This window comes from Echinops telfairi, unplaced genomic scaffold (assembly GCF_000313985.2).
Source record: "Echinops telfairi isolate 266 unplaced genomic scaffold, ASM31398v2 ScPeMD7_7469;HRSCAF=8507_1, whole genome shotgun sequence".
Lineage (NCBI taxonomy): Eukaryota > Metazoa > Chordata > Mammalia > Afrosoricida > Tenrecidae > Echinops > Echinops telfairi.
Window position 1 is genome coordinate 134454455 of NW_022111373.1, and position 20596 is coordinate 134475050.

A 20596-nucleotide genomic window follows, 5' to 3' on the forward strand; every position below is an offset into this window, starting at 1 on the left:
ATTGTCCCCAGCAGCAGGGAGCAGGCCCACCCCTGTGGTGGGATAAGACAGCAGTCTGGCAGCAAGGATCTGACTTCCCCCCACACTTTCATGTAGCTGAGTGTAAAATTATCTATAGATATCCACTTTTAATTACATGTATTTGGTCGTGTGGTCATGTCAACTTGATAAATAAAGTGTAGGGGTGCAGTTTAGCCTGTTAATCAGGTTGCAGCTTGATGACCTCATTTGGAGGCACAGCCAAAATAAATGGTTCACTGGAGGCTGCCCCCACTCCTTCCACCTTCCCCTTCCTATTGAAGAGGCACAGTCAGAGAGCTAAAGGAGCTATGTGGAGACCCATGCAAGTGCTGAGATGCTTCCAGCACCATCAGACCCTGAAGACTTTGCAACCACTGGACGGTGATCTTCCTGCATTTTGCATCATTGCATGTGGCTGTGTGAGTCTGAAGAAATATTTTGGGGTTAGTCTTGGACTTAGAGGCTAGATTTGTTTCTATAGTCAACCTGGTCTAAGACATTACGGTATCTTGGAGTGTGTGCTAGATAAACAAATCAAGAAGATGGAAAGTGGATGCTTGCCTGACCTCTGACTCATGGCAGTCTTACTTCTCTGGATAACCAGAGGTCAGATAGGTCCACATAGTTTACTCAGTGTTTTCCTGGAAAGGTGGAAAGGGCATGGGAAGTTAAAGTTTTGATTCCTTTCTTTGGTTGTTGTCTTTGGTTATTATTGTTTGAAATTGTGAAAATGACTGTGATTAATGTATATTTTGAGCTCAGGGGGCAGAATGTCCCCTTGAGCTTCTCTGAGACCATGCAGCTTAGTCAAAATGGCTGACAGAAGGCCCCACTCTGGCTGGATGCAGAGGTTTAAAGCTATATTGCATATGAATAGAATAGTTTAGATAAGGATTGAATTTGACTGTTTTAAGAGTTTAGGATCTGGCTGTACTAGGTTTATACTGATTTATTCTGCTTATTGCTATTGATATAATTGTGGTAGAACAGATTATTGGAAAGTATGGAAATACAGAGTTTGCAAGCTCACGGCCTTCAGCCATTAAAATCGGATCCATACGTAGGCATAGGACAGGCCCAAAGAAGGCTCTGACAAGTATAAGCTCCACCCAGTGCTTCGAGTGCTCAGGATACTAGCCGGAAGACTTGCCTAAAGGGCTGTTGACCGACTGAAGAAGGAAAAAAGGAAATATTTGGCTTTTTGAATTTTGAACCAGTTGTTTAGACTTACAGCTGGAAAAATGTGGAGCCATGAAAAAACTCTCCTCTTTAAGATTGAACATTAAAGGAAGCCCGTGGGCAGCCTATGGCACCCTACGTCCTCATCTGGATACACTAGTTGAGTGAAAGTGGGACCAATGTATCAGTAGAGAGACACGTTGGGTCTGGCAACTGACACTCATGGACCTTGTTCACAGGAAGTGGAGGAGGAGATGAGAGAGGGTTGGCTGGTCTGATGCTAAAGAGCTTGGCAGGATGTGAGTTTATGGCATGAGGGGGCTAGGGTTGCTGAGAATTTGTGAAGGGTCCCATTGTTGAAAGGCAAGGTGGCCAATGGGTGCCCTGGTGAGGAAGCCTACATTTGAGTTGATCAGAACCCAACTAGATGAAGATAAGATTTTTGAACCTGTGAATTACTACATATTGCTGCTGATTTTATGGATGGCCTGTCCTGATTTGATTTTGCTAATGGATGTGGACTCAGAAGGTTCCAACTGGAATGAAGATTCTTCACATCAAAGAGCATGCTTGTCTCATCAGAGCACTGGGTTGATTTTAAGTGGGCAGTATAAAAATTGGATACCCAAAATGGGAAGGATAAAAACATGAATGGCTGCCTTACAAAATTTCATGTGAGGGGGGAATATGTCAATAGAATAATAGGATTAAGGTGTAGTTGTTTACATAACTGCAATTGTTAGGCATAGAATATTTTTGTTTTATTCACTTATAGAATATTGTGTTTAAATGAAGCTGGCACATTTTGAATCGGATGCCTTTTAATTTTATCCTGCTAGGCAAAAATAATATTTTACTCTTGTCTCTGTTTTAGAAATATTTGTATGGCTAAGGAGTTTTTTAAAATGTCAAGTTGACAAGGGGCTGTCTTTGGTAGTCACATAACTTCATGTCAACTTGATAAATAAAATATAGGGATGGAGTTTAGCCTGTCAATAAGGTCACAGTTTGATGACCTCATTTGGAGGCATAACCCCAATAAATGGCTCACTGGAGTCAGCCCCTTCTGTCTGTGGCTTCCCCTTCTTTTTGACAAGTCATACAGAGACTTACTGAGACCAGCAAGAGCACATCCCTCTCCCTCACCTTCCTATGGAAGACCCACATTTGGAGAGCTTGAGGAGCCACATGGAGACCCACAGCAGCACTGAGATGCTTCCACCACTATTGGGTCCTCAAGATTTTGCACCCACCGGCCTGTGAGCTTCCTGCATTTTGCATCATTTCATGTGACTGCGTGAATCTGAAGAAGGATTTGGGTGCTAGTATTGAACTTATAGGCTAATATCAGACTATGGACTCAATCTGGACTAGGCTGGGATGTTTTCTTAATATATAATTACTCCTCTATATAAAGCTCTCTCTTAAACATATATGAGTGTCTCTAGAGTTGTTTATCTAGTCAGCCTCATCTATAGCTTTTCAATGTGTACAAAATTAATATTAGTATGCTTAGCAATTTGTCCATCAATTTGCTATATTATATTACTTGAGCAGACAAGAGAATATTGCATATTTTAAAATCAGGGTTCATGTGTGTCAGGAATATATCCTTTTACCATATTTATTCAATATGTATGTTGAGCAAATAATCTAAGATGATGAACTAAGTAAAGAGTGATGTGTCATTAGGATTGGAAGAAGGCTCATTAACAACCTGCAATATACAGGTAACATCAACTTGCTTACTGAAAGCAAAGGGGACGTGACAAAATTACTAATGGAGATCAAAACTACATATAGCCTTCAGTATGGTTTACAGTATAATTAAAAACAAAACAAAAGTCCTCACTGGGCCAATGAACAAGATCATGATAAATGGATAACAGATTGAACTTGTCAAATAATTCATTCTACTTGAATCCAAATCAACATTCATGAAATCAGTAGTGAAGAAATGAAAGATTTATATTGCCCTGGGCAAATCTCCTACAAACGACCTATTTAAAGTTTAAAGATGTCACTTTGAGGACTAAAGTGCACCTGACCTAAATCACAGTATTTTCTTTTTTTTTTTTTTTTTAAATCACAGTATTTTCAATTGCTGCATATATGGGAAAGCAGAACAATTAATAAGGAAGGGAGTAGAAGGACTGATGATCTTCATCTAAGTGATTACTGAAGAATATTGAATAGATTTATATTGAATATATTTATATATATATACCTCTATATTTATAGAAGTATATTTTGAATTGTATATTTATTCCTCTATATTAATAGAGGCATAATTTTAGGCATGTATATATGTAAATATATTAATATATAATGATAGGGATAATGAACTATGTACATATATTTATATGTTAAATATCAAGGAAGCAGATGGACATCAGGCTTCTACTCAAGTCCTCCCTTAGTGCAAGAATATTTTGTTCTAATAATCTAGCATTCTGTGATGCTGACCTTCCCAACACAATTGCTGAAATCGAAATGGGTGCATAAGAAAATGTGGTGAAGAAAACTGATGGTGCCTGGCTATTGGAAGATATAGCACCTGAGTCTTATAGGCTTAAAGTTAGACAAGTGGCCATCTAGCAGGAAGTAACAAAACCCACATAGAAGAACCACACCAGCCTGTGTGATCACAAGATGTCAATGAAATCAGGTATCAGGCATCAGAAGACCCCAAAGAAACAATCATATCAATGTGAACAAGGGGAGAGGGGGGAGTAGAGCCCCAAAGCCCAACTGTAGACAATTGGATATCCCCTCACAGAAGTGTCACAAGGAAGGGATGAGCCAGCTAGGGTGCAGTATAGCATCAATGAAATACATACATTCCTCTAGTTCCTTAATGCACACACCCTCTCACTATCAAGACCCTAGTTCTACCTTACAAATCTGGCTAGACCAGTGCATGTACAGGTACAGATAGGAGCGCTCAACAAATGGAACCCAAGAAAGATAAACCCTTCAGGAACAATTAATGATACCGTGAGGACAGTAGAGAGGTAGGGGGAGAAGAGGGAGAAAGGGAGAAGTCATCACTATGATCGATGTTTTACCACCCCTAACCTGAGGGGGATGAACAACAGAAATGTGGGTGAAGGGAAACAGCATATGGTGTAAGATATGAAAGTAATAATAATTTATAATTTATCAAGGGGTCAGAGAGTGGGAAGGAAGAGAAGGGAGGGAAAAAGGAGGAGCTTATATCAAGGGCTCAAGTAGAAATAAAATGATGATGGCAACATATGTAAAAATGTGCTTGGTACAATGATGTATGGATTTTTATAAGGGCTGTAAGATTCCCCCCAATAAAATGATTTATTAAAAAAAAGAATATTTAACAAATACTGTGGACTATCAGAAGATTGAACAAATTTATAGTGAAGTAGTACAGTCAGAAGCAAGGTTGACAATATTCTTTCTCATGTACTTTGACCATGTTATTAGGATGGCCCCATCCATAGATAAGGACATCATCTTTGTCAAAGCAGGTTAAAGTGGGAAGGGGGGGAGTACCTTTAGGTGTATTGAAACAGTGGCTGTAAAACTGGGCATAAAAAACTACACTCTGAGGTAGCTCATTGCCCTCTGTGTGGTGGATAGCAGTATTTACTTCTGTTGTACGTAGAATCACTGTGGACACTGCATGGGTGGGGGGCGGGTTTCACACCTGATCTACCTACCACACCATACCAAGATGATTCTTATGGGAGGTATATCAGGCATGCCTCCACTCTTCTTTATCCTATTCTGACATCAACTATTCCTCCAATGGAATTCTACATCTGTGTTGGGTTATACAATATATTGGAATGGTCACACAGATCTCAGAATACTCAAGATTATGGGCGTTCGTTAGGGAAGTTTTCAGGCTACCACAAGTCAGGATCAGAAATACTAGGAGTACAGTTCTTTTGTTGGCAGTACTTATCTAGTTTCTATCTGCTCATTAGCGTCTCAGACACATTACTCTTGCCTCTGATGTTTTTGTCCCCATGTCTCAAAACTCCTCTAGCACTGATAAATGCAAGCCAGTATCCTAACCGAAGAAGTTCAACTGTACTCGTTTTGTGGGTTTGGGAAGCCCATTGCTCTGTGTAGGATTCTGTGCTCTCCGTACCATTGCCTCTTATTTTGCCTCTGAAGTTACCTCACTCTATATAAAATATGTGCTTTCCTATTTTTTCCCTAGATGCTCTTGAGATATTTTAATTTTTGCTTCTAAAGTGATTCACTTTATACCCAGAAATTCACTGCCCTGGTAGAACAGTGCTTACTAGTTGGGCTGTGATCCACAGAGTTGGCAATTTGAATCTTACCAGACATGCCACAGGAGAAAGACTGGGCTTTCCATCCCTACAAACAGAATCTCAGAAACTCAAAGGGGCAGTCAATTCGCTATGAGGCATCAACTAGATGGCAGTGAGCTTTCTCTGAGGCTCCTATGTTATTCCCATGTACACTGTTTACATGCTCCCATTTTATCATTTGGTGCAAGTTACAAAAGCTGTGAGTAAAATAGCCACACCAAGTAATGCAGCTATGCCGTATATATATTACACATCCATATATATATAGCTATGTGAAGATTGTATGAGTTTCTCAAATAAACATTCTCTTTCCTGTTTCTAGAGGTTTGTGCCTTTCGGCCCTTACTGTGTGGACTTCTGTGTCTCTTGCCTTTCTCCATGTGACTAGCTTTGGTCCTTGAACTATGCGCGGATAAATTCAAGCAAATGTTTTAAGTGCAGGTTTGTGATTGTTGCCGCTTCCTTTGCTGTGAAAACCACACACTCCATTTAGATACTGCTACTTAACCCCAAGGATCCCTGGTGCTATAGTGAGATAAAGAGTTGAACTCTTAAGTATTAATTGGACAGTTCCAACCTGCGAGCTGTTCTACAGGAGAAAGATGAGGCTGTCTGCTCCTTTAAAGAATTACAGTCCACCAAGGAGCAGCACACCAGCCTGTGTGATCCAAAGATAGAGAATAATAAGATTCAAACCTGGAAAAGGGGAGGGCACCAGTGTGCACATTCTAAACACTTGGATTGCAGACAACTATGAAGGATAGTGGTAGCTCAAATTCTATTTACAGGGTCCTACGTGGGATGAGCCTACAGTGAGTCACCAGTACACAATGAGTAGTCATGCCAATAATCCCCAAAGCGGCTGGTGGGCGTTGTGAAGGAGCTTTTAGAAACTGTGCTCAGGCTAGAATGTATCATCTTGTAATGTGATCTCCCAACATAACCAATGTGAATGTATTCCAAACTCTTAATATTCCCTGATTTCTATTAGATTGAAATCTCTATCAATATAATATGGCCATTATTGAGGAACCTTTACTTGTATCTGCCCTAGTCTTGTATAGTTAATTATCTGTGTAGGGAAACTGAGGTTGATGGAAAGACAAAGGTAGTAACAGAATTGATGTTTACCTGGACACGCGGGAGAAGGGGGAAATGGGGAACCAATATCACTGTGTAAAAGAAGGGGAAGAAAGCTTTGGAGATGTTTATGATGATGACTGCATGATTATGATGATATGACTACACCATTGAATTGTATGAGATTAATTGCAGATCAACAATAATAATAGTCAACAATATGGAGTAGCTCTATTGTGCCCTACATCTCTGTGAGTCAGAATTGACTCGATGGCAGTGTGTCCCTAAGCCTAAGTTTGAACTTCACCTCACTTAACCCAGGGTAAGAATCATCGCCAACGTACCCTTGTATAAAATCTGAAAACAACAAACAGTTGTCCTGCAGTTGAAGCTGAGTCATGGGGACCCCCCATCTGTCAGTTTAGAATGAACTATGCTGGGCAAGATTTCCAGTGGTTGGTGCTTCAGAAGTAGACTTCTGGTGGTGTTGTGGCTACACCATGGGCTGTGGTCCTCACGGTCAGTAGTTGGAAACTATCAACTGCTCCATAGGACAAAGATGGACTTTCTACTCTCATAATGGCAATGAGTTTTTGAGAGATTACCAACCCTTTATACATAAGTATCTACGTAGGCTCAAACTTCCAACATTTATGTAGGCCATCCAGCACATTAACAGTTTCTAAAACCTAGGAACTTCAACATGAAATAATACTCACAAACAAAAACAAACAAAACCCCTGACATTGAAATGATTCTAACTCATAGACGTTCCTCTAGGGCAGAGTCAAACTATTCTCTAGGGTTTCTGAGACTAGATATTTGTACATCATTTTTCTCCCACTGTGTCTGGTAGGTTCCAGCTGCTGATGTATGACTTGCAGCCTAACACCTTAACCTCTCTCCTCAAGGGCTCCCCCATGTAGGAGAATAATAAAACAAATATGCATCATGTGGGAAATCACTGAGGTCTGAGATCCTAGTACAGCAAAACTACCTAATACAAGGTGAGGCATTGCCCCAAGTATTTTAAATCTAGTTTGAATATAAAGGCATTTAAAAGGCTTTCAATTGTGGGCTGGTATGTTGTCTGCTTCTTTTCATGATGTGTCCTATAAATTATATAATATCAGAAATATTTGCTATATTTTTATAGCTCTAGTTATAAAGTCACATTTTCACAATGTATTTCTAACTTTATTGAATTTATGGTAATTGCTATAGACTTTAAAATGCATGCTTTTAGAGAAATAATGTGCTTTTAACCAGATTTTTGATTTATACTGAAAATGTTCCTGTATACCAATTGTATATATGTATATGTGTGTGTATACTGAATATATATATATATATATTCATTAGTCACAGAATGTGAAAAGAGATATTTGTGTTAGAGTATAGTTTATTACTGTATTTAAGTACTGTATATGTTCTCATTTATTTATTTATACTAGACCTTCTAATTTTGAACAAGATAAATGACCTTCTCTGATTATAACTCAATTTTTTTTATCAAATTCTACATCTTTCATAGATTGGGTTTTAAATTTTGAAAGCTAAGTGGTTTGGTGCTTACAGTTTTATGAGAAATGTATATTTCATAAAAGTGTCTTTTATCATAGCATAAAGTAGTGTTTTTCTTTAATTTAGTTTTGAACCTTAAAAAACATTTGTTTATCTCTTGCTCCCATAAAGCGATCACATCAAGATCTAAAATACTGTCTGGTTCTCTTGGGTTTGATATTTCGTTCATTTGTTTTATTGTTGTATCTACATGTCAATGCATTTTGCTAATCCTTAATCATATAAGATTCCAAGAACAGAATATTTTCACTAACTGAAATAAACAACAATAAAAAAACCCATGTCTGCCATGGAATCCCTGACCCAGAGTGATTATGATATCTCTTAATTTGTATTAAATTTTTACCCTTGTGTATAATTTTTTGTTTTGATATGTTTTGTTATTTAATCTTCTATGATGATATAGGAAATGCAAGAATAACTTGTGCTGCATGCTGATATAATGGTTTTGCTCAGGAGAAAAACTAGTTTGATCAAATTCTCACAACACTTCTAATTGACTGGGTTTTATATTTTGAATGGTAAATGCTTTCTGTTTTATGAGGAATGTGTATCTCAAGAAAAGTGTCTTCAAGAAAAGTCTCAATGGAACTAGCCATTCACTCACATTCCCCTCCATCAAGTCAATTCGGAGCCAGAGTGACCCTATAGGACCGGGTAGAAGAGCCACTAAGGGTTCCTGAGACTAACTCTTTAAGAGAGTAGGAAGCCTCCTATTTCTTACAAGGAGCGACCTTTGGAAGATTTCCCAAGTGTGACCCTTCTGCCACCAGGGCTCCTAGTTTGTCCAAACCAACATGACCTGGGAACTGCTTTCCTAATTACAACAACAATAATAATGATGATACATGTGTAGTCATATACCTAGATGTAAACCCTTACTTCTGAATAGTTAGTGAGCCTCTCCCAAGTGGAATAGTTTATCTGTTAGCGATAGATGTATCTTTATCTAGCTGGTTATTACTTCTGCTATCTGGGTTTTTTTTCCTTGTAAAATACATACCTCATTCTCTTAATTCCATCGTTAAAGACAAAGCGGGTACATAAGCAAATGCAGTGAAGAAAGCTGATGGTGCCCAGCTGTCAAAAAATATGGAATCTGGGGTCCCACAGGCTGGAAGATAAACAAGGGGCCATCTAACTGAGAAACAACAAAGCCCACATGGAAGAAGCACACCAGCCTGTAAGATAATAAGGCATCAATGGGATCAGAGATCAGGGATCAAAGACAAAAAAAAATATCATAATATTGTGAATGAGGGGGAGTGCAGAGTGGGGACCCAGGGCCCATCCGGGGGAAATTGGACATCCCCTTGCAGAAGGGCTGCAGGGAGGAGATGAGCCAGTCAGGATGCAGTTTATCAATGATGAAATATACAATTTTCCTCTAGTTCTTAAATGCTTCCCCCTCCCCACTATCACGATCACAATTCTACCTTACATATCCGGCTGGACCAGAGGATGTACACTGGCACAGATAGGAACTGGAAATACAGTGAACCCAGGACAGATGAACCCCCAGGGGAGAGAGTGATGATATTGGGAGGGTGGAGGGAAGGTGAGGAAGAAAGGGGGAACAGATGGCAAGGTCTACAGATAACCTCCTCCTTGGGGGACGCACAGCAGAGAAGTAGGTGAGGGAGAAGTCGGATGGTGTAAGATATGATAAAATAATAATAATTTATAAATTATCAAGGGTTCAGGGGGAGGGGCGCATGGGGAGGGAGGGGAAAAAATGAGGACCTGACACCAAGGGTTCAAGTGGAAAGCGGGTGTTGTGAGAATGATGAAGTCAACATGCACTAATGTGCTGGACACAAATGATGTATGTACGGATTGTGAAGAGTTGTATGAGCCCCTAATAAAATGATTATAAAAATATATATATTCATGGTTAGTTGTAATATTTGCCTTAACTTTACTGTTATTTCAATGGTTTACATTGAATGTTCATGCTTTCTGTATATTTATCGATTTATTTTAAATTAGAAAATCATCATGATGATTGCAGAAAGTATATTCATGCTAATTGAAATATCTTAAGTACTTTTTGATTGCATGGCTTCTTTGTTGATTGTTCCAAGATGTTACCTTTCGTCTTTGGATGGCTTCCTGCATATGGATCCTTCTAATGGCGACACTGTGCTTTGTGTTTCTCTTTCTGGTCAGTGGCTTTCTCAAGTCATGTTGGTAGTGCATCTCCTTGGCTCAACAAACCCTAGAGATTTACCTCAATTTGATGGAATTCCACGGGGAGACGGAATTTCCTGGTGTGGTAAAAGTTCCCTATTTCTATTCCTGTGGCTTCATAATATAACAATCTTATTCGGTTTTGTATTCGTTTGGGACTTCAGAAGAATTGTTCTTAGCTCCCCAATGTGTTCATTTTCACTAAACTCACTCTTGTCTTTGGATATTGGGGTGGGGGTGGGGGGTCCATGCCAGAGTATTTCAAGAGCTGAAACAATGTATTCAAAAATAAACAAGCAAACCCAGGGCCACCGAGTTGAATCTGACTCACGGAGAACTCGTGTAGGGTTTCCTAGGCTGTAAATCATTTTCTTTCTATGTTCTCCATCATGTCACTCTATTTTATTTTTTAATAAAACAGTTTTATTGGCATGTAATTCACAAATTATACCATTCAATAGTTGAATCTTATTAAGGAGTGTTGTATAATCATCACCATTTTTGTACTCATCGTTACTAGGTGCCACCTTAAACCCAAGCTTCCCTGTCATGCTCCCTCCAAAAAATTAAAAATAAATAAATAAAAGGAAAGATGTGCCATCAATTTGATGCCAACTCATGGCAACTCTATAGGGCAGAGGGCTGTAAATCATTACAGAAACAGCCTCACATTTCTGCAGAGGAGTGGCAGTTGGTTTTGAACCACTGACCTTGTGCTTGGCAGTCCAATCCCCTCTCACTCAAACTCAGCACCCTCTCAGTCAAACTCACTCAGCACAAACTCAAACTGAACACAAACCCAGTCAGCACCCTCTCACTCAAACTCACTGCCATCACGTCAACGGCCCACAGTGACCCTAGAGGACAGGGGAGAAGAGCTCCTATGAGTTCCTGAGACTGTACCTTTTCATAGGAATAGAAAGCCTGACCTGTCTCCTGAGAAGCGCTGATAGTTTCAAACTGCTGACTTTGAGGATTGCAACCCAACTCCTAACCACTACGCAACCAAACAAACTAAACCAAAACAAACTAAACATTCAGTAAACTCAAAACGCAACGCAACCGAGTAGATTCTGTCTCAGAGCGACCCTATCAGCCAGAGCAGAACTGCCCCTGGATTTCCCAGGCTGGTAGATCTTCACCAGAAAGCCTCATCTTTCTCTCACGGAGCAGCTGGTAACCTTGACTTAGCAGCACAGTTCATCAAACACGCTGCCTCATCACAGCTCCTCAGTGCCACCAGTGCTGTTAGTGCTGTCGAGTGCCAATTGTGTCAATTCAGACTCACAGAAACCCGGTGTATAACAGAAAGAGACAGTGCCTGGTCGTGCACCATCTTACCAGCACTGTAGTGTCTAGACCCATGGTTGCACATACTGAGGCAGTCTTCCTCCATACGGGTCTTCTTCTTTTCACTGCCCTTCCACGTTACCAAGGAGGATGTCCTCCTCCAGGGACTTCCATGAAGTGTGTAGACAAAGTCTCACCATGCTCCTGCCACAGATCATTCTAGCTGTACTTCTTCCTGACAGCCCATGGTACTTTCAAAATTCGTTGCTATTATTGTCCTTCGAATTAATCAATTCCTCAGCGCCGCCAGTAGTACGCCCTCAATTTAAATTATATCAAAGGAAAGCAGTGTATGTTTCCCTCACAAAGGCTGAGAGCTGAGAAAACAAACTCTCTGAAACGCTCCGCATTAGCATCCTCACGTTAGGTCTCCTCTTTGCGGGTTCTGGAGTAAGGCTTATCTTGTCGTAGGAGAGATCAAGTTCTCCCGTTGCTCTTTTGCACTGGATTCCTTCCGGCAAAGACCAGGCTTTATATTTTCAGGGCAAGACCTTCCACCTCCCTCATCTTAATATAGGAAAGTGAATGGCTTGTGTCCATTCACCTCTATCAGGCCAGCTCATTATCATCACTTACCATTTCCAAGAGGATTTTTTTGTAATTCTTTGAGATTTTTAAAGCATGCACATTTAATTTAATAATTGGCTACTTAGAGCTGAGAAATATATTTCTCTTCAAACCTTAAAAGACCCTGAATGTTGGGATTCACAAACTAGCATGGACTAACTTCCTGCCAGCCTATGATAACATTGTCTTCACTCTTTGAGGTGTTGGTCCATGGTCGCATGCTTCTTCCAATGCCAATGCCAGTATCATTGCAGAGAGGCTTGGCTGCTTCCCATTCATACATTATCACCATCAGAGGTGACAGGAAGTCTATCCTCCTGGTTGTATTTGGGGTTTCAATCTGAAGAAGCAAGTATCATCTTAAACATTGCCAGTTTTCATGCTAAGAAAACAATATAATTCTGAATATGATCCCCTTAATGATTTTCTCTGGAGTAGTTCCCCATGAATGGGTCTCACTTCATCACATGACCTTATTGAAGTGGAAGGTATCATAAAAAAGTAATGCATTGTTTCCCCCCAAAAAATTATACAACCTGAAATATTAGATGGAAGGCATTAATGAAAGCTCAGTAGAAGTCCAATATATCCTTTAAATTAGAAGAGTCACAGGATTGGTATGGGAAGATATTTTCGTACTAATAACCCAGAGTTCTAAAATTGAAGATATATTTAATATCAGCATCATTATTTCACAAAATAATCATTATCATAATCTCTAAAACTCATGCTATGCAACTGATATTTATGAAATTATTTTGTACAAAAATTCTAATGATAAAAGTAACTGGAGTATCTGTTGTCTTCACTGTGAACTATTAGATAGAAGTCTTTTACTCAGAAAACCAGAAAGCTTGCTTAGGGCACCAAGGTGTGCTTTTCCTTTTTTAATTAATATAATTTTTGCTAATGATGCGGTTGGCTGCTGTGCAACATCTGTTGTTTACAGAGTGAACTACCCATTGGGTCACTTGCAAATTTCACACAGATTATAAACTATGTTATTAAGGTTTAGGAGAATAAACAATCTAAGTGAATCATTTAATATTACCTTAACGTGAAAATCTCTTTCCCATTATCTATATTAAGGCTTGAGTAATTAACTTTCTCAAGAAAACTTGCAATGAAACTGATATTGCGTCTAGTGCATCGGATCTCCAGTTGACATAATTGAACACATCTGAAGTCCCCGATATCAGTCTATAGCACATTAAATAAGCAAATGAGACATTTTTATTCTCCATACATTGTTTATGTTCTTCATTGTCCTAAAATGAATTAAATGGTCAAAAATTATCTTTCATCTCTGTTGTTGTTTTTGTTGTCGGTTTCCATGGAGTCGGTTCTGACTTACAGAGATGCTGTGAGGAGCAGAAGGACTCACTGCCTGGACCTGTGCCGGCCTCCCAACTGTTTCTACGTTTGAGCCCATTGCTGCTTCCACTCTGCCAATCCCGCTTGTTGAAGGTCTTCTAGTTTATCACTGCTCATCAACTTCACCAATCACGACGTTGCCCTTCAGATACTGGCCTCTCCTGAAAGCATGTTCAAAGTGTGTGAGACGAAGTAGGTGTACTTCCAAGACATGTGTTTGTTCATTTGGCACACCATTGTACTTGCAATATTCTTCATCAGCAGCATAATGAAAATGTGTCAATTCTCCTTTGATTTTTCTAATTTAATATCCAACTGTCACATGCATCTGAGGCAGGTGAAAATATCCTGGCTTAGAACAGGCACCCCTAGGCCTAAAAGTAACTACCTTGATTTTTGACGCTCTAAAGAGGACTTATGCAGCAGATTAACCTAATGCAATCCATCCTTTAATTGCCAGATTGCTGCTTCCAAAAACATTGATGGTGAATCTAAGTAATATGAAATATTTGACAACGTCAATCTTTTCTCTATCACAATGTGGTGAAGATTTTGGTTTCTTAAAATTGAGTTCTAATCCATATTGAAGGTTACAATCCTAGACCTTCTTCATCTAATTCAGCCATCAAGGTTACCATCTGCATCTCCCAGGTTGAAAACCAGCCTTCTTCGTATTCTGATGCCTCATTCTTCTTCATCGCTGTAGCGTTAGTTATTGTGTGCTTTTTCCCTAAATGGTTTCTGAATACCATTTTCCACAATTAAAACCATTCTCTACAAATGCCACATTTTATATGCAAATTATTTATAAGGAATCACTAATCTGGCAGACATATAATTTTTCTTAATCTAAAGTAAAATTTGTACATTTTAGCTCAATAATTTCACCTCATTTTGTTATATTTCGTCCTCAAATATTTTATATATCAAGCTTGTTAGGAATATGGAGCAAAATGAATAAAATCAATTGTGAACACATATAATCACTCTCTATTATCTCCAATTACCTAGCAAGAACCTTGCACAGATAACTATGTTTAAAACTGAACTCCTGGTAATTCAGAACTTCACTTAACAGGAATATTACTGTTGATTTTTTACCTGTTTTCTAAGGATGAGACTGATATATTGGCACAAGTTAAAGTCAATATTTTTGGTATATATCACTGAAATTAGGTACATGTATTTAAAATGGGCATAATTTAAATTATGAAATATACATATGTATAAAACGTTTAATTACTAAATATTTTAGGCAAGCTTCTAAAAATCTTTGTTACATTTTAAAGTATCTTAGCATGTGTGATATATAAATTGGACCCCACCTAACTGTCCACATTACCTTGAAACTACTATGTCCTTCCTCTCTCCGCATGCTCTGTATTGACTTATTGGCTCTTTTGTGCTTTGCACATTTGCTCTAATAATAAAACCGTAGCTCTTTCTTCTTCACGAAGCTCTCCCTACTCAGCGCTATCTGATGAACTTTCACCAGACTGGCTTTTTGTTTTCGTTCTGTTTCTTTTTTCTCTTCTCCATATTTATTCATTCCCAGGCGTTCAGAAAACCTCATTCCAGCATTTCTCAGGAATGATCTGTTTCCTAGTCAATGGGATAAGGAGCTCTGATGACTTGGTGGTCTACACTCTGAGCTGTGAACCACAAGGTCAGTGGTTGAAATCTACCAGCTACCCTGTAAGAGAAAATCAGACTGTCTATTCTTGCAGAGTTTTAAAATCTCAGAAACCCCAACGCACAGTTCTGCCTTGTGCTATAGGGTCACGATGAGTTGGAATCAACTTGATGGCTGTGAGTTTGGTTTTTTGGAATTCAGTCTATGTGATTTGGGAAGAATATTATGCAGGGCTATAATCACCTCCGAATAGTAACATATATCCTTGAGCTAACTAGTCAGTATAATTATACTCCTTTGTTGCAGGCATGAAAACAAGGCCCAAGTTGATTCACTTGAAATGATTCCCAGACAACTTATGAGAGTACACAAGACCTAAAACTATGGCGTTTACACTGGAGCTGTCGGGAGGTCATAGGGACCAGGGGGTTGGACTAGGAGGGAAGCCAACTTGCAGCAGAACAGAAGGAAGAAATGGAAACCATCAGTTCTAGTAGTTTTGTCTGCAATTGTGATCCAGTCTTCTTCTCTTTATCTTTAGTGCCTCGGCCCCATACTGGATACTTACTATATTTTACTGTTTTATCAAATGAGTCTTGATATTACTAAAATGTTTAATATATTCTAATACTTACGCCTCATATTCACATCCTCCATAATCCATATTATTATTTAGTCAAATTCATTTATTCCTGCCAAAAATGGATTGACACAATTCCTGCCACAATGAGCTCAAGTATAAGAATAGCTCTGATGATGGTGCAGGGCAGTGTTTTATTCTGATATGCATAGGATCACTCTGGGTCAAAACCCACTCAATGGTACCTAACAACATTAAAAAAGATATCATTGAAGTGTACTGGGAAATTAGCCATGTTCTTATTTTACAATAATGAATGAATAGAATAGAATAATTTATTCTGTCTTCAGAAAATTTTAGTATATATGAGGCAGGCAGAAGACGCCAAAAATTAGAGATAAGATGAATACTAAAAAATAATGCAGAATAAAATACAGGCAAATGTGATTTGAGAAGAGAATAATGAGGTAATAATTATTTTAAAGTTTTTTTTAACTAGCATGGTTCTTAGAAAAGTGCTTGATATACTATAAAAAATGATTGAAGAGGCCAGACATATTTGTTTAATAGTTTTCCTTCATAATTTCTGTGTCTATCATTGAGTTCGTCTTGTTGACAGAGGACGAACTTGAAATTGCATACAATACAGACTAGTTAGCCTTATTTACTTGATACAGTGAAATATACCAATTTCCCAGAAGATCATTGTCATTCAAGCCCTTAGGTTGAAGTAGGAAGGATGGAGGAGGGATCTAAACAGAAAATAATGAAGAAGCAAATGAATCAATGAAACATTGTGAAAGAGATACCGATTATAAATGTACACAAAACTGAAGTTGGAGCGAGCATTATGGTCCAGAGTGATAAGAATGCCCAATGGTCTGATCAGAGAATAACGAACTGGCTTAGGATTCCACCCCTAAAAGTAGAAAGTCAGAGTACGGTGCAAACGGAAATACAGATTCTAATCATGACTTGAAAGAAAAGTACCTAATTAGTTGTGCTTCTTGTCTTCACAGAAGACCCAGAAAATCAGACACACACACACACACACATACACACACGAAGACATGACAGCTGGGAGGGACGACAGTATCATTTACTGGGTAGTCTTCCTGCAGCATGAACTGAGAATTGTCAAAAGTGGTGTTCATTTTATATCATATTTTCATTCAAATCCTTCCTTCTACTTCATAGTTTTTTTATAGAAAACTCATGTTTTTATTTAAAATTTCATAGTGTATAGAGTTTCTTATTTAATCTTCTTTCTACCTCTCTATTGTTCATCAAATTTACCAAACCATTTCTGCCTCAAACTTGTATACCTCTTTTTGCTTCAGCTTGTGATATTGTACAAATGGATGTCCGCACCAAAACATGCATCACTTTCACGTTGATTCAGACTCATGGCGACTCTGTAAGGTACCACAGAACTGCCCTATAGACTTTCCTAAGTTCTCATCTTCACACTGGCAGCCTGTCAGGTCTTTCCCATGGAGCGGAAGGCCAGCTTGAACTGCTGACCCTCGGGTCAACAAGCAAGTGCTTAGCCATGGTGTCACTGGACTCCCTTTGTAAACACACTTCTCCTCTTTTCCCCCAAATATTTGCTTAATTGTCACCCTAGGAGAGAGGATACTTTCTTGATGGCTCTGTAGAAAATAAAACATTCTCCTCTCAGCATGATTTCCCACACCCTTATTTCTTTCTCTTTTCATAGCATTTGTCAACTCCATACAGTAGTTGGTTCATTAGCATGTTAGTGGTTTCCTCGGCAGACTGCAAGCAGCATGGCAGAAATGATTTTCTCTGCTTCCCTGCTGTTTCCTAATGCTTTTAGGGGTAATGAATTCATGAACTGATTATCAATTGATGATCAATTAATATTGATTCAATTAAAGAATGAATCATATTATTTATCTAGTATCATTTACCCAGTTTATTATCATACATTCAGTGGTATTACACAGCAGCTCTTGTGGATCAATAGAAACCAATTTCATAAACAAGAATAGAAATACTTAAAGGACTGCAATTTTGCAAAATTAATCAAGGTCTACGTGTCCTGAAATTTTAATCTTAGATTAATTGTTACCGAGATATGTAACTCAGAGTTGTTGGATCCACTAAAATAAACTTGTGAAATTTACTCTATATGCATATTTAGAGTGAACATATCTATCTCTACCATCTATCTATTAATCTTTCATCTATCTATCCATTTATAATGTGCAACAGAAAGAGAGTTATTTATTACAAGGAAATTACTCACAAAGCTGTGGGAATTGGTAAATCTCACACCCATGGGTCAGACAAAATAAGTTTGGAGGCTTATTTTGATTCATAGAAGCTGCCAAATCCCAAAATTTTAAGTAGTCAGAAGACAGGCTGTTATCTCATTGTCCTAAGAACCAGGGTCACATGATGACAAGTCCGACACAGGATCAAGAAATGGTGAGTTTTTCCAGAACATACATATATATTGGATGCAGGTCCACACGCTCCGAAATACAAGAAAAATCTTTCAACTGACTGGCTGCTTAAACCAGATTATAGAAGGAAGATGAATACTCAAATCACTGAGTTCATAACTTAGCCAACCTGACTTATGATCTTAACCATTCACCATAAACAACATTATTAAATCTTAAACTTTACCTTTCTATGAATGTTTTTAGAAAATGAATATTTTAATGTGCTGCACAAAGATGCACATCAGTTTCTATTCAGATAGAACTCAGCCGTAGTACGCAGCACTATTCATAATCAGTTCATGCATGTTAAGCATTTTTCTTATCGGTCTATCCCTCTGATTCTACATGGCAGGACAGAAAAAAGTGACACAGCTGATTAAAAAGAAGATGGACTCTAAATACCATGCATAAATCTAGGAACAAATTCTTTAAAAGTGTAGCGGATTTTTAAGTCTCATCGAGAGGCATATAAAATCTGTTTTATTCACTTGCAGGTCTGAAGGGTAGCGATGTTCCTTGGTTGGGAGGCTTTCAGGGTATCTCTCTCACTTCTAGAGATAACACAAGTAATGAATTAAGTCACACAAAAGGCAAACTATTCTAAATGGGCATAATTTGTAATTTGAAATATTTGTACCCAAACAGATATTCAAATAGAACTAGGGAACACTGGCTTAAAATCAGTAAAGTTGTGCATCAGGGTTGTATTTTTTAATCATAATTTGTCAATTCTTATGGTGAACAAATGATGTAAGAAGGTGGATTATATGATGAAGCTAATGCGACATCAAGATCAGTTGCATATTGGCACTGCAATACACAGATGATATGCAGGTGACAACACCTTGTTTACTCAGTGAGAAGGACCTGAGGCACTTGATGAAAATTAAAAATTGAAGTCTTCAGCATAGCTTGCCATTCAGACGAAGAAAAAGTAAACTCTCAAAACTGGGCCGAAGACAACATCATGATACATAGCGAAGTAATTGAAGTTTTCAAGGATCTCATTTTGCTTGGATCCACCATCAATATTCAGGGAAATGGCAGTCAAGTAACCAACTGATGCATTACATTGGAAAAACACGGTACACAGGACCTCTTCAAAGGGCAGAAGAGCAGAGATGCCACTCTAAGTACTGAAGTGCACCTGATCAAATCATAGTATTTTCACTTATCTCTTATGCATGTGAATGTGGGACTATGACTAAGGAAGACACAAAATTATTGAAGCATTTGAACTGTGGAGTTATCAAAGAATATTAAAACATTATGATCCCAGAAAATGATAGCAAAATTGTCTTGGAAGAAGTCCAGGCAGAAGATAGCTGGGAGAAAAGAATGGTTGAGACTGTCTTTTTTTCTTTTAAATCATTTTATTGGGGGCTCATACAATCCTTATCACAATCCATCCATCCATCCATGTGTCAAGCACATTTGTATATTTGTTGCCATCATCATTCTCAAGAGGTTTCTTTCTACTTGAGCCCTTGATATCGGTTCCTCGTTTTCCCCCTTTCTCCCCGCTCCCCCCTTGAACATGTTATCAGTAGAGTATGATTTCATGCTTGGTAACACTGTAACAAAAAAAACGCACAAAAATACCCAACTGCCATCGAGTCAGTTCTAACTCAGAGTGGAATCGCTCCCCAGTGTTTGTGAGGCTGTAATATTTATGAGAACTGACAGCCCATGCTTTCTCCAGTGGAATGGCTGGTGGGTTCAAACTTCTGACTTTGGGATAGGAGCCCCCATAACTCACTATGCCACCAAACCCACTGCCATCAACTTATCATAGTGACCCTATAGGACAGGGTGGCGCTTCCCCTGTGGCTTTATGAGACAGGGACTCTAAGGGACTAGAACGCCTTACCTGTCTCTTGCAGAACAGCTGGTGGTTTTGAACTACTGCTCCTAAAGGTTTAACTTTCTTTCTCCCGAAGAGAGTTGGCAGTTTCAAAATGCTGACCTGGAAGTTAGTCACCCAGTGTGTCACCACTATGCAACCAGGGATCCTCTGGCAGTCAATAATACCTTCAATATTCTTTACCAGCACCATAATGCAAATCCGACTCTTCTCTTTTGGTCTTCCTTAATATCCATTTTTCATCAACAAAACCTTACTTGAAAGTGATATTAATGATACTGTTTTATATATGTTGAGTTAATTAATTATGCCAACCTGGCCGATAATCGCATGTGGGGCTAATTAAAAGGCAGAGGGATAAATGTGCGGTGAGCCTCG